The sequence below is a fragment of the Hipposideros armiger genome, unplaced genomic scaffold (assembly GCF_001890085.2).
Source record: "Hipposideros armiger isolate ML-2016 unplaced genomic scaffold, ASM189008v1 scaffold_441, whole genome shotgun sequence".
NCBI classification, from domain to species: Eukaryota; Metazoa; Chordata; class Mammalia; order Chiroptera; family Hipposideridae; genus Hipposideros; species Hipposideros armiger.
In genome coordinates this window covers 1,377,513-1,390,953 of record NW_017731791.1, presented here as the reverse complement: position 1 = coordinate 1,390,953, position 13,441 = coordinate 1,377,513, and the positions used below count along the sequence as shown (strand labels likewise).

At 39.6% G+C, this 13,441-nt stretch overlaps 1 long non-coding RNA gene across 2 annotated transcripts in view; it reads left to right on the top strand.

Moving 5' to 3' along the window:
* LOC109394850 (uncharacterized) overlaps nt 1-13,441 on the top strand; it is a 140,250-nt gene that overhangs the window by 66,509 nt on the left and 60,300 nt on the right. The window contains exon 1 of one of the 2 annotated variants that reach the window (XR_002126524.1): nt 2,889-3,022. The exons of the other annotated variant lie outside the window; for it this stretch is intronic. This is a non-coding gene — a long non-coding RNA (uncharacterized LOC109394850). Of the gene's footprint in view, nt 1-2,888; nt 3,023-13,441 lie in introns of those variants that run through there. 2 annotated transcript variants of the gene reach the window in all.

Below are 13,441 nucleotides of genomic sequence, written 5' to 3'. Positions count from 1 at the left end.
GAAGCTAGGATTTGAAACCAAGGAGCCTGGCCCTAAAACCTATGTTCATTCTGACACCATAGACCTCTCTAGGCTGGCTCAAAACATGTTTTCATACACAAGTAATGCATTTGCTATTGTAATTCATCTGCTCTGGATAGTTGGAATTTGGCCCTTAGCTGCTATTCCAAGAAAATATTATAAGTGAAGAAAACTGAAAATTCAGTTATCTGAAATCTCAAACTATCTAGATGTCTGGCTGCATATATGATTAACTAACCCGATTATAAGATTTCTATGAGGGGGCCGGCCGAGTGGCGCGATGGTTAAGAACTCGCTTGGGATGCCAGAGGGCCCCGGTTCGGATCCCACATATGAGGGCCAGTGACACTGCCCTCCACAGCTAAGATGCTGAACAACAGCTCAACCTGGAGCTGGGCTGCCATGAGTCGCCGGCGACGGCGTGGGCTGCAGTCCCTGTGGCAGTGGATTGCCATGGGCTACCGTGTGTAGCCAGCAGCCGCAGTGAGCGGCCGTCCAGAAGCCGGCGACTGATCTGCCTCGCCAGAGAAGAGCGCAATGATGGTGCCAACTTGGGCCAGTGAAACAACGTCCTCCACAACTAGACTGAAGAACAAAACGACAGCAACTTGTCTGTTCCCCTTCCCCCAATTCCCCAGCACTGTTCCCATCCCCCCAATTCCCCAATAAAAATCTTTAAAAAAAAAAAAAGATTTCTGAGGGGTTGGGCTTTGAGTGGCATAGGTGACATTATGTAAAGAATATAGAATTCCCAGGCCAACTAATTTGTTGAGCAGGTGGTGTTCTCTTTAGAGTCTCCATATGCTCCCTTATCCTTGCATAATAAACACTGGAATGACATTATGGAATTTTAAAATGACAGATAATTTTAATAGGACATTAATAAGTTTGTAAAATTAAGTTCAGAATTACGTCCCTCGGTAAAAAGTAATTATTTCATAAATATTTCTAGACTCATGACCAGACCCTGAATGCAAAGTCTTCACTTTCGCCCTGGGGGGACCTGGGGGTTATGTGAAGCAGTTTTCCCGCTGCACAGCTCTCTGAGCTCATCACCAAGAATCTGTCTGCAAGGTCTTTAGAAGGGCAGGTTATTTGTAAACTCCTTTAGACTTAGCTGGCAACACATGGAAAGTCCTTTTTCCATAGCTAAATGACATTGGAGAAAGGAAAAAAATGTGGTGAAGCTAGATATATCTAATCAAAATAAAAATGACTTCCTTATTTCTGCATAAGCAAAATATATCACATCTAGGGGAAAACACCGAATTTATGAATAGAAATAGAATCAGGTCAGTGTATTTTCTTATTTCCCACTGGAAGTTATTACTCAAGCACCGTGTTTTTACCTCTTTTATAATATGTGCCATTCTTCCTCGTACTTTAGACAGCAGTTCATCAATCCCTGCTATATTTTTAGCTTCTTTGGGGTGCTTATCATATCTTTATTTCTTTTTTAACACCCTTCCTGTGCCTGGCCCCTTTTCCTACACCAATTTCTGCTCCACTTGGGATTTTTACTCACAGATGCGGCATGCATATTTATGAGATTAAATTGAATGGTCCAATATCAATTCTGGAAATTTTTGACCCATTTGTACAAATTATGTAAAACATTCCCTTTCCTACTGAGGTAGCAAGCCTCTAGATTATTGCTCACGTGTTCTCTCTAAGCACATCAATATCAATATGATATTAATGTCTTTTAAACCAAAGCTATTGCCATTTCACAATTCAGTGTCTGTCCTGGATGACCACTATCACTCTGATCTCTCTCAACTTATTCCTGTTAACACACTCATTTTGGTGGCCTTTATAGCATCTCCTCTGTTGACCTTCAAATTTTGCTTAAATGGGCATTAACCTAAATAAGAAAGTGTTTGTCCCTCTAGTGAACACTGAAATTTGGAGATTTCTTGTCATGGAACGTGATGATGAGCTGAGTCATAGAAGAATTTCACTAGCGTTAGCTCCTTTCAAACCAACTCATCTTTCCATGCCATAGCGTTTTTATATAGTTTGTTTTGTCTGCATCCTTCCTTTCTCCCATCTTTTTTCTCTTTCTTTTTTCTTTTCTTCTTTCCTTCAATTCAGCAAATTCACCAAATAATTTGCAGCATTTTTTTTTTACCCCAGAGTTTTTTTATTGACTTACATTTTGGATTGCTGATCCCTTTGTTAGTTTAAAAATGTTCGTATTATTTCATTACTTTTATATAATGTTTATATTAAAATAGTCCTAGATAACTCCAAAATAGAATGCAAAATTAACACAAAACTTGAAAGAAATTTTCTTCTAAGGTATCTTTGAACTACATATCCAGAAAGACTGGGAGCACCCCTTTTTTCCTGTTGTTAGGGATAGTTCTGTCACCTCTTTGGGGAATTTTTGAAACCTCTCTGCTAAGACAAGCTTTTCTTTGTAATCTTACCATGTTTATCTTATGTCTTTCAGGCTCTCAGTGGAATCCCACAATTCCCTATGCAAAGCCCAGCTGATCTGGGGGTGGGGGTGGGGGTAAGGAAGCGTAGGCTGAGCAGGTAGTAATGTGCTAGGCAGAACTTGGACTCTGCCTGAGCGCCATTGTAAGGGTTCTTGGAAGTCAAATATTAGCATTTCTTTCCAATTCCTCCATTGGTGTAATCAAATTGGTACCTTTAAGTTGACCGTGGTGGGAGGTATTTATACCACAGAATTTGGCAAAGGCTGCAAATCAGTCCTTCTTCTTCCTCCTCTTCTCCTTCTCTTCTCCTCCTTCCCCTTCCCCTTCTCCTTCTTTTGTAGAACTGGTTGTTAAGTATGTACTAGTATACCCTGTATGGATGATGCTTGGCCTAGGTGTCTTTCTTATGTTTTGTAGGTTATTGCTGCAGCCTCACCAACTATTATGCATTAATCTCTGGGGATGAGAGAAGCAATCAGTCTTGCCCCTGGTCTCACAAATGGCTTGGTTATTAATCAAGTGGACATTTGGCTTAGCTCTTGGTTCAGTCCATGCTGGTAAGTATGGAAGTGTTAGCTCTGGACAGAACCATAGATAAGGGAGCGAAAGCTGTGAGCGATCCATGACTTACAAAGTCACCATTCTAGTTAGAAGCGAAGCTGGCCAAGCATCCAGGTTTTCTGAATTCCAGGTAGGTTTTATTGCTGTTTTAAGATTCTGCCTCTCATAACTTAAAAAAATCCTAAATCATAAATGTTCTATTGTAATGAGCTTCAGAAAACATTGCAGGCTACAGAATAAAATATTAGGTCTAATAATATTAACTTTAATATTATTAATATTATTCTCCTCATGGAAGAATAGGAGAATCAAGAGAAACAGAAAATGTAAAAGCAATGGTAAAAATAACCCAAAGCTCTAAATAAATTAATATGTTAAGAGACACATACTTTTAAACCATTTAACATCATCGTCTATCGGCATTGAAAAGAATGTCTGGCTCTTGCTCTCATGATTTTAAACCAAAATGACACAATTTTCCTTGTGATCTTCCTGGTTTCGTCCAAATCACTTGTTAAAGGAAAGTGCAGCATCTTTAGCAAGACCGGGAAGATAGAGGGCAGCACGGGACCAGAGTGCTAGCTGCCCTTCGCTTCCGGAGAACAGGATGGCACGACTTGCACATCAGCAGAGGTAGCCAAAAAGACTGAGAAAGGAGGAGGCGATGATGCACCTACATCCTCTCCCCCACCTCTCTGGAAAGAAATGCAGTGTCTCTTTCTCGTTTAAGGAGAAAAGGCGAATCTTGGAGAAAAAGCAAATGAAGGATAAATGAGTGCTCTGCTAGTTTAAAGTGAACGAGTGTGCAGATTGGACAGGGGAAGCTTGCAGAGCTCAGAAGGTATTATTTTTAGAGGCTGCAAACAAGGGAACTTGCCTGGCAGAAAGGTGGTTTTTTTTCTGTTTTTTTTTTTTTTTTTTGTAGGCCCTTCCAGCCCCAGTAATTGGATAGGTTTGGCAGTCTGAAACAGGGCCTCGTGGCTCCTGATGAGCGCTCCACTTGCACACGGGCGTGATTTAGCGTGCTGCTGAATAAACACAACACGGGGCCGGGAAGGTGAGAACCACCAGCCTCAGCAGAAAGAGAGGGAGAGCCTGTAAATATGCCAGGGGGTCAACAGAAGTGATTTCCTTCTGCCTTCACAGGACTGCTGATGAGGTCTGACAGGGCAGCTCTACTTCATTACTGCATCACAATAGTGACGAGAGCCTGAAGGGCAGAGCTAGCCAGCGGCTGCTGCCGCCGCTGCCGCAGCAGGCTGTCACCTAAGCTGCAGCTCCCAGGAAGTCCAGTCTAGAAGACAGGCGACAGTAGACCAAGGAGGACTTCATAGGCTGTGGCTTCCTGCTGCTGCTTCTTGAACCATTCCATTCTCCTTCGATAGTGTCCTTGTCTGTCTCTCTGTGTCTGTCTGTCTGCCTGCCTCTGTCCCCCTACTTCGCCCTCCCTGTCCTTCCCTCCCCTTGCTATTTCCAGAAAGAGTCTTCTCTCATGCTGGCAGAGTATTTATAACAAAGGAAAGATGGGAGACCTAGATGCAGAAGTGGAGAGTAGAGAGTTTTTCCCTGCAGGGGTGGTTGGACAGGAGCGCTCCTGTTAAGACAGAAATGAGGAGCTCTTGGGCGAGGAGGTATGCTGAATTGTTCAGAGGGGGAAGACTCTGACTAGGGGGATCACCCAGGAAACAACTCAGGAGCTGAAATACAGCTATTTTCCTGCAACTAGTGTTCTCGTTATTTCAGGAAATAACAAATCCATTTCCCCCGGCACCTCCGAGTTACCCCACTGTTCATGGCTCTTTCCTCAGGTGCAGGTGGCTTCGCTTTCCTTCTTGCTCCCAGACATCCATTTGCCCCTTGAAATTATTTCCCCTTTTCCAAGGCTGGTGAACATAGCTCGCGTGCACTCTTTTCACCTGCTCCTTCAGTCTCTGTCCTTTTCTGGATGGGTCTGACAAATGGAATGGCAACCCCACCACCCCGACTGTTCAGCCATCTTACCCCCAGGTTCTGATTGTCACATTATCGATCTGCCAGTGGGCACTGTCTAGAAAACTGAAAAGGCTGAATGACTGTGAAATAAATTATAGTACTCCTCCTTGTCACCTTCCTCTTTTTTTTTGGTACTCAGTTAGTGCAACACTATAGCTATTTATTTAGGTTTTGCAATTTTCAGGAAAGCGAGGAGGTCAAGAAGGGGTTGGAAGGCAAGCTGTCCTATTTTCCCCCGCATGGTCTGCCTTCCTAGCCTACATCTATCTCAATACTATAAATCATGGTCACATTTTTATGAACAAGTATTATAATATTTGTTAGAGACCATCATTCTTTCACAGCCATTTTATATATGGAAAAAGAGAAGCAGATACACAGCTCAGCTATTACCTGGATTGCTTAAAGCAAGGTTTGTTCCCAGAATCAAAACCTTCCTGGCTCAAAGATGTTCATTTTTCTTGGTCTGCTGATTTATACGAATTTTCTAAGTTTCATAGCTTAATGTAGACCTACTAAAAGTCTTTTTTTGTTCATTTTTTTTGCATATGCCATGCTTTTGGTGTATAATTACAGAGTTTATATACAACAATGCCAGGTAAGATTAAAACTTCAAAAATACAGTTTGAAAACACATATATGTGCGTGATTTCATGAGTCCAGGCCTGAATTCTGCCCCAGTTAATGTCGAGTTGATTTAGAGCAAGGATTTTGTAACTTGCAATTTTTTTTCGAACTTAAGGAATTTAGAAGAATACCCATTAATAAGGAAAGTACTGATCGCTGTTTGGCTTGGATTTGTTTAGCTTTGTCTTGTCTAACTGCCTCTAGGTGATGGACTTTCCACGGGAAGAGTCAATGCCATTTGTCTTTTTAGCCTCTAGTGGGCCTAGCTTGGTGTTCGGGCATAACAGGTAGAATAATTGCTAGTTGAATAAAACCTAAAGCATATTTTAAGTATTTCATCTTCAGTAAAAACAATATTTAGGTGGTGTGGAGCAGGGAGGGAAGATAGGAAGGGAAACTCCTAAAAGTGTGATTAGCCCGATAATAAATTTAATTCCAAATTTTTACCAGCAGCTCCTTTTATTACTTTTAGAAGAGAAAATATATGAATTCACAAAATAGATAAAATTAAGCTAGGAAATGAAAAGACTCCTTAAGAAAAACAAATGAATAAGGATCCTCATTAGGCAAATGATGAAAGAAACAACACTTTCAACTGATTTGTGCTGAAGGAGTGGCTGGAATTCCTACAAGTATAAAGAAGAGCCAAAGGAAAGGTAACTGATAAGCCTTCTTGTCTTATAAGCTTTGGAAACAATACGTATCCCACTTTCCCTGCATTTTTTTTTTAACAAAAAACCTAGTGACCAAAAAAGTAAAAAAAAAATACCACACTAAAAAACAAAAAAACAAAAAACAAACAAACAAAAAACAAAAAAACCTCTCACACTAAACAAGACAATAATTGCAAAACTGAAAATTAAGGCCTGAGAGGCAGACTGAAGGATTTATATTTTCCCATCGCTATCTATATCACGAGATAGTGATGGGAAAATATAAACTTGTGGCCCCTGTTATGGGCTTCACGCTGACTGTGGTTGGTAGAGCTCACTGTCCACAGAAGCACAGTCTTGATGACCTCAGCTAAGTGCATGTTTTATTAATATAGTTTATTAATGATTCTATGGTAGCATCTCTGTATTCACGCTTAAGATAGTATTTCTGCCGCTTCCATCCCTTGATCTGTTCCTTGCCAATCCATGTCCGTGACCTCTTCAAGATACGGATAAAGTCTGCCCATTGTAAATGGATCCACTTGAAAACTTGTTATATAATGAAGAGGAAATTTGGTAAATGCTCTGAGTTTTTAATTTCCTTATCTTCAGTAATCTGATTATGATGTACCTTGATGGAGTTTTTTTCCTGTTTCCTTATGCTTGGGTTTCATTAAGCTTCTTGAAACTATGGGTTTGTAATTTTCATGAAGTTTCAAAATATTTTGGCTAATATCTCTTCAAATATTTTTTCTGTCCCCTCCTCTTCTTTCCTCTCCTTTGAGAGCTCCAATTACACATATATTAGGCCACTCAGAGGTGTTCCAAAGCTCACTGGTGCTCATATTTTTTCTCTCTGTGTTCTATTTTGGATTGTTTCTATTAGTACATTTTCGAATTCACTCTTCTTTTTTCCTGCATTTTCAAATCTGCTGTTAATCCCATCCAGGATATTCTTCATCTCAGTCATAGTAGTTTTCAGCTGTAGAAGTTTGATTTTGATCTTTTTTATTCTTCTATGGCTGTATTTCTCTAGCATTTTAAACATAAGAAATACAATTATAGTAAGTGACTTCATGTCTTGGTTAATTCTAACATGTCAGCTCTGGGCCACTTTACATTGTTGATTCTTCTTCTTATGAGTTGTATTTTCTAGTTTTTTTGCATGCCTGATAATTTTTTATTGGATGTGAGTTTTGTCTTTGGGCCTCTGCGTAGTTTTTTTATTCCTGCACATCTTGAGTTTTGTGCTGAGATACCTTTAAGCTATTTAGACATACCGTATTTCCCCATGTATAAGACACACCCTTTTTCGAAAAATTTGTGGTCTAAAAACTGGGTACATCTTATACAGTGGTTGTAGATCATTGTCAAGTCATTTAAAAAGTGTGGCATTTCAAATGCCATAGATGGAACTGAGGACGAGGCAATATATGAAGATAGTGATTTGTCATCAGACACAGATGAGGACAAGCTAATGGTTGGGAGTTTTGACAGTGATGAGGAGTAGTATGAATTTTATGATGAATAAAACTTGAGTTCAATAACTTTATGTAATACATTTTTTTTTCCAAATTTTGGGCCCTTAAATTAAGGTGCGTCTTATACATGGGAGCGCCTTATACATGGGGAAATGTGGTAGTTTGATCCTTTCAAGTCTTGCTTTTAAGCTTTGTTAGATGAGTTCACAGCTCTATTTGTCAGAATTAATTTTACACCATTACTGAGGCAAGACCCTTCTGAATACTCTACCCAATGCCCTGTGAATCATGAGGACTTCCAGCCTGAATGGGGGCTTAGGGGACACAGGTACTATTATTCTCTGCCCTGTGTGAGTTCTGGGCACTTTTTCCCTTAATCCTCTCAAATGGTTCTTTCCTGGTCTAGGGTAGTTTCCTCACATACATAAACTGATCAGTGCTCTGCTACGCAAGGGGAGACCTCCACAGATCACTGGAGTTCTTTCTCTGTGCAACTCTCTCCTATCCTGTGCTCTGTTCTTTGAACTCCAGCCATTTTGTTCTCTAAACTTTCACCTCCATATTGTCAACTCAGGGAGTCTGCTGTGTTCTCCCTGATTCCCTCTCCCATCTCCATGACCTGGAAATGTCTCTTAAGGAGGTAACCTTGAGCAATGGCAGAGCTCACCTCATTAATTTCCAGTCTTTCAGAGATCACTGTCTTTCACTGCCCAATGTCTAATGTCTTAAACACCATTGGTTTATATATTTTCTTCACTATTTTTGTTGTTCGGGGTGGGAGGCATTTCTAGTAAATCCGGTTCTTGTTATACCTTCTTGGCCAGAATCACAAGTCCTTAACGTTCTTATCTTTAAAAATAACACTTCAATTTTTGACTTTCCTTCAGAGTTGTGATGATAAAGTAAGATGCATTTTTTTTCTTTCTTTTTTTTTATTGTTAGTTTCAGGTGTACAGAACAATGCAATAGTTATCCTTTTCACCCTCACAGAGTAACAACCCCCCTCCCCCCATGTATTGCCCTCCCACCCCCGATATCATGCTTATCTATTACAATTCCATTGATTCCAATCCCCCCTCTCTTCCATGTCCTGAATGTATATATATGTATATATAATTATAGTTGACATACAATCTTATTCAACATCAGCTTCAGAAATACAGTGCGGTGGTCAGGCCTCTTCACCGACTATGAAGTGGTCTCCTCAACAGGACATGAGTCCATCTGGCCCCCTAAGAAATATTTACAACATTACTGATTATATTCAAGATGCATTTTTAAAATGTGTTTATCTATCTTATTTATAACCCATCCCCTTTCAAAGATTTATAGAGATAAGACTACAAACATCAGAAAAGAAAATAATGTCGGAAGGTAAGATGAAACCAACCTTAATATCCCAAGTTTATCTTAATATTTCATCCAACTAAAATGTGTTGAGTGCCAGCTTTGTGCCCGGCCCTGGGCAAGGTACTGAACAGAGCGTGCCAATAACGTTTTGTACTGCTGACAGAAAATACGCACACTATGTCATGTCGCCAAGAGGACAGCCACTGATTGTTCAGGAGAGGCATAACTTTGCCCGATATTAAGATTGAAATCATTCCTGAGGATTCTCATAAAAGGGAACCATGCGATTTCGTGACTGGTTCTCTCCCCGTCTCTCACATCCCCATTTACACCCATATTAGCGATTTGGCACTGCCTGGGCTGCTTTATACTTTCCTAGGGTTCTGTGCTTTCACTCTCCTGGTTTCTTCTGTCTGGTTTTCCTCCAGGAAGTCTTCCTTGATCCCTTCATCAAGGATTGGTACCTGTCTTAAGAGATTCCAGTTTCCTCAGGGCTTACCTCTGGCATCGCATTTGTCACACTGGGTTATAATTGTTTATCTGTCTTCACTCCAAACTATAAGCTCCTTAAAGGGAGGGATGATGACTTTAATTCTCTATTTCCAGGGCCTTGGATGCAACATCTGGCACATAATCAATGTCAACAATGTTGAATAAATGCATGGAACAAATGAGTTAGTCCTAAAATAAATAGAAGAGCCAGAGTCAAAGGCCTAGTTCTCGTAAGTTCTCTCAATATTTCTTCACAGAATGTCAAAACACAATTCAGGTGAGGCATATAGCAGTTCAGGTACTCACTTAACTGACATTGTGGCTAAAGATGATATATTTGAAATGTAAGACATTATTATTCTACTATTTCCAATAATATTAAATTATCAGAGTATTAATGATTTATATTTAATAATAATTAATATTAATTTAAAATATTAAAATAAATAATATTAAATAATATTATAAATTGTTCAGGGCGGACTTTTTTTATTGTTAGTTTCAGGTGTACAGAACAATGCAATAGTTATCCTTTTCACCCTTCACACAGAAAAAACCCCCTCCCCCATCTACTGCCCTCCCACCCCCGATATCATGCTTATCTATTACAATTCCATTGACTCCATTCCCACTCTCTACTCCACGTCCCGTGACTATATGTATATATAATTATAGTTGACATACACTATTATTCAACATCACCTTCAGAAATACAGTGCGGTGGTCAGGTCTCTACACTGACTATGAAGTGGTCTCCCTAACAAGACATGAGGCCATCTGGCCCCCTAAAAAATATTTACAACATTATTGATTATATTCCCCAGACTGTCTTTTCTATCCCTGAGTCCATATTGTAGTTACCAATTTGTATTGTCTCATCCCTTCTTCTCCCTCATCCCCACCCCCTCCCAACTAGCAACCTCAGTTTTTCCTCTGTGTCTCTGAGACTATTTCTGTTGACATTTCTCACTTATGCAGTTTTTTAGAATCCACGTATGAGTGAGATCATATGGTATTTGTCTTTCTCTGACTGACTTATTTCTTAGCATAATGTTCTCTAATTCCATCCATATTGTTGCAAATGGTAGTTTCCTTCTTCTTTATAGCTGAGTAATACTCCATTGTGTAAATGTACCATAGTTTCTTAATCCAGTCGTCTACTGATGGACATTTCGGTTGTTTCCAAGTCTTAGCTATTGTGAATAGGGCTGCAATGAACATAGGGGTGTGTATATTTTTTCGGATTAATGTCTTGGGATTTTTTGGATAAATACCTAAGAGTGGTATTGCTGGGTCATAAGGTAGTTCCATTTCCAGTTTTTTGAGATACCTTCATACTGATTTCCATAATGGCTGCACCATCTGCAGTCCCACCAACAGTGCACCAGGGTTCCCTTTTCCACAGCCTCGCCAGCATTTGTTGTTTGTTGATTTATTGATGATAACCATTCTGACCGGGGTAAGGTGGTATCTCATTGTGGTTTTTATTTGCATTTCCCTAATGCTTAGTGAGGTTGAACATTTTTCATATGCCTGTTGGCCATCTGTATGTCCTCTTTAGAGAAATGTCTCTTCATATCTTCTGCCCATTTTTGAATTGGCTTGTTTGTTTTTTTGGCGTTGAGTTGCTTGAGCATTTTATATATTTTGGATATTAACCCCTTATCATATATCTCGTTGACAAATATCTTCTCCCATTCAGTAGGCTTCCTTTTTGTTTTATTGATGATTTCTTTTGTTGTGAAAAAAACTTTTAAGTTTAATGTAGTCCCATATGTTCAATTTTTCTTTTACTTCCCTAGCCCGCAGGGATGTAATAGTAAAAATATTGCTCAGGTTAATGTCTGAAAATTTAGACCCTATATTTTCTTCTAGGAGTTTTGTGGTCTCAGGTCTTATATTTAAGTCTTTAATCCATTTTGAATTTGTTCTTGTATATGGCGTAAGGAGGTGGTCCAGTTTCATTTTTTGCATGTGTAGTCCAATTTTCCCAGCACCATTTATTAAATAGACTATCTTTACCCCAATGTAAATACTTCCTTCCATTGTCATAGACTAACTGCAGGGCTGACTCTCTAAGTTTGTATGGTTCTTTTTAATTTCTTAGTATGGAGAAATTAAGTTATTAATAATGCTCAGTATGGACTTAATGTTTGTGTTCCCCCCCACCCCCAAGTTCATATGTTGAAGCCTAAAATCCCAGTGTGATGGTATTTGAAAGTGAAGCCTTTAGGATGTAATTATATCTTGCCTCATAAATGGTATTAGCACACGTATGAAAAGAGACTGGAGAAATGATTTTCCTCTTTCTCCACCATATGAGGATAAAATGAGAAGAGAACAGTCTGCAAACCAGGAAGAGGGTCCTCACCAGACACCAAGTCTGCCAGGGTCTTAATCTTGGAATTTTAGCCTTCAGAATCATGAAAAAGAAATTTCTATTGTTTAAGCCACCCAGTCTATGGTCATCTATTATGGCAGCCTGAACTCACTAAGACAACACTAATATACCTTCTATTAGTAATAATAATTACCTCATTAATAAGAAGTTCCCTGATATAGCTCCTCCCTCACTAGCACCCAGTCTTTTTAGTATCTCACTAGGATGCTGGTTATACAGAAGCCATTATATGATTAAAAATTTTAAATCTTACAGAGCCTTGTGATCTTGGCTCCATCTTTCAGCCTGCCACATATGTATACTTCTATTATCTGATATGATGATAATAATTTTTCTGACGGGAAAATTTAGGGATTATTTTACTTCAATGACTAAGTTATTATTTTTTGGCATAATGTTTAAAGAAAATACTTGTCGGTGACAGAAAAAGGCCAATTTTCCTTAAAATAGAAATTAAAAGAATTTTGGTTTGCTATGAAGAGAGCTGGATGTTTTTCTCCTCCTATAATTAAAAGTAGTGCGATGAAAGGGCAAACACTAAAAACCCTTTTGGGATGTATAATTGTTTCCTCCCCGAAGTAGAGAAAGGAATGAGGGACTTTCACCTACATTGGGTGATGTAGGGAATTTGCCTAACTCTGGTATAGAATCCCGTGAGCTGGACTTGGCTAATACCTTGTTCTCCTGTTCTCTCTGAATCAAATTATGGCAATGTGGCTGACATTCAATAACCCTTGAACACAGGCCATGTGCCAAGGGCATTCAGGTAATGAGACATGACCTCCAACTTCAAGGACAAGAAAGTAGAATCACCGGGTCTTGAGATGGGGGCATAGTTTGTCTCATTTACTGTTTTGTCTCCAGTGCCTACAACAGTGCCATGTATAGGGTCCATATTTTACTAAAGATTTAGCAAATGAATGAATGAATGCTGTTACAATATAGCAGTGCTATACTAGAAACTTGACCAAATGAAGAAATTATGGAATGAGAATGATTAGTTCTGTCTGTGTTGGAATGTGAGCTGAGGAGGCTTTTGAGCAAGACTCCACGGAGGAGGGACATTTGAGTTAGGGCTCGAAGGCTGAGTAGAATTTTTTCAGATAAAAAAAGTAGACATAGGCACTCTGTGGTTGTTGAGACTGGTGGTAGATGGATCTTCTAAGGGCTAATCTAGTAACCAAGGCAAGAGAGGGTAAAGAATTGGCTGAGGAAAGCATTAGGGGGATTGGACAGGAGAGGAGTTAGGATTTACATGCGGAAATCAAATCAAAGGCAGTTTGATGCTGACTGATACTCGCAATGGCTTCGTGGGGGAAGTCAGGGAAGGCTCCAACGAGGCTGTATGAAGAACGAAAGGCACTGCATCACCTCTCCACTCCCGTCTACTCCACCTATTTTTCTCTCCCAACTAGAACA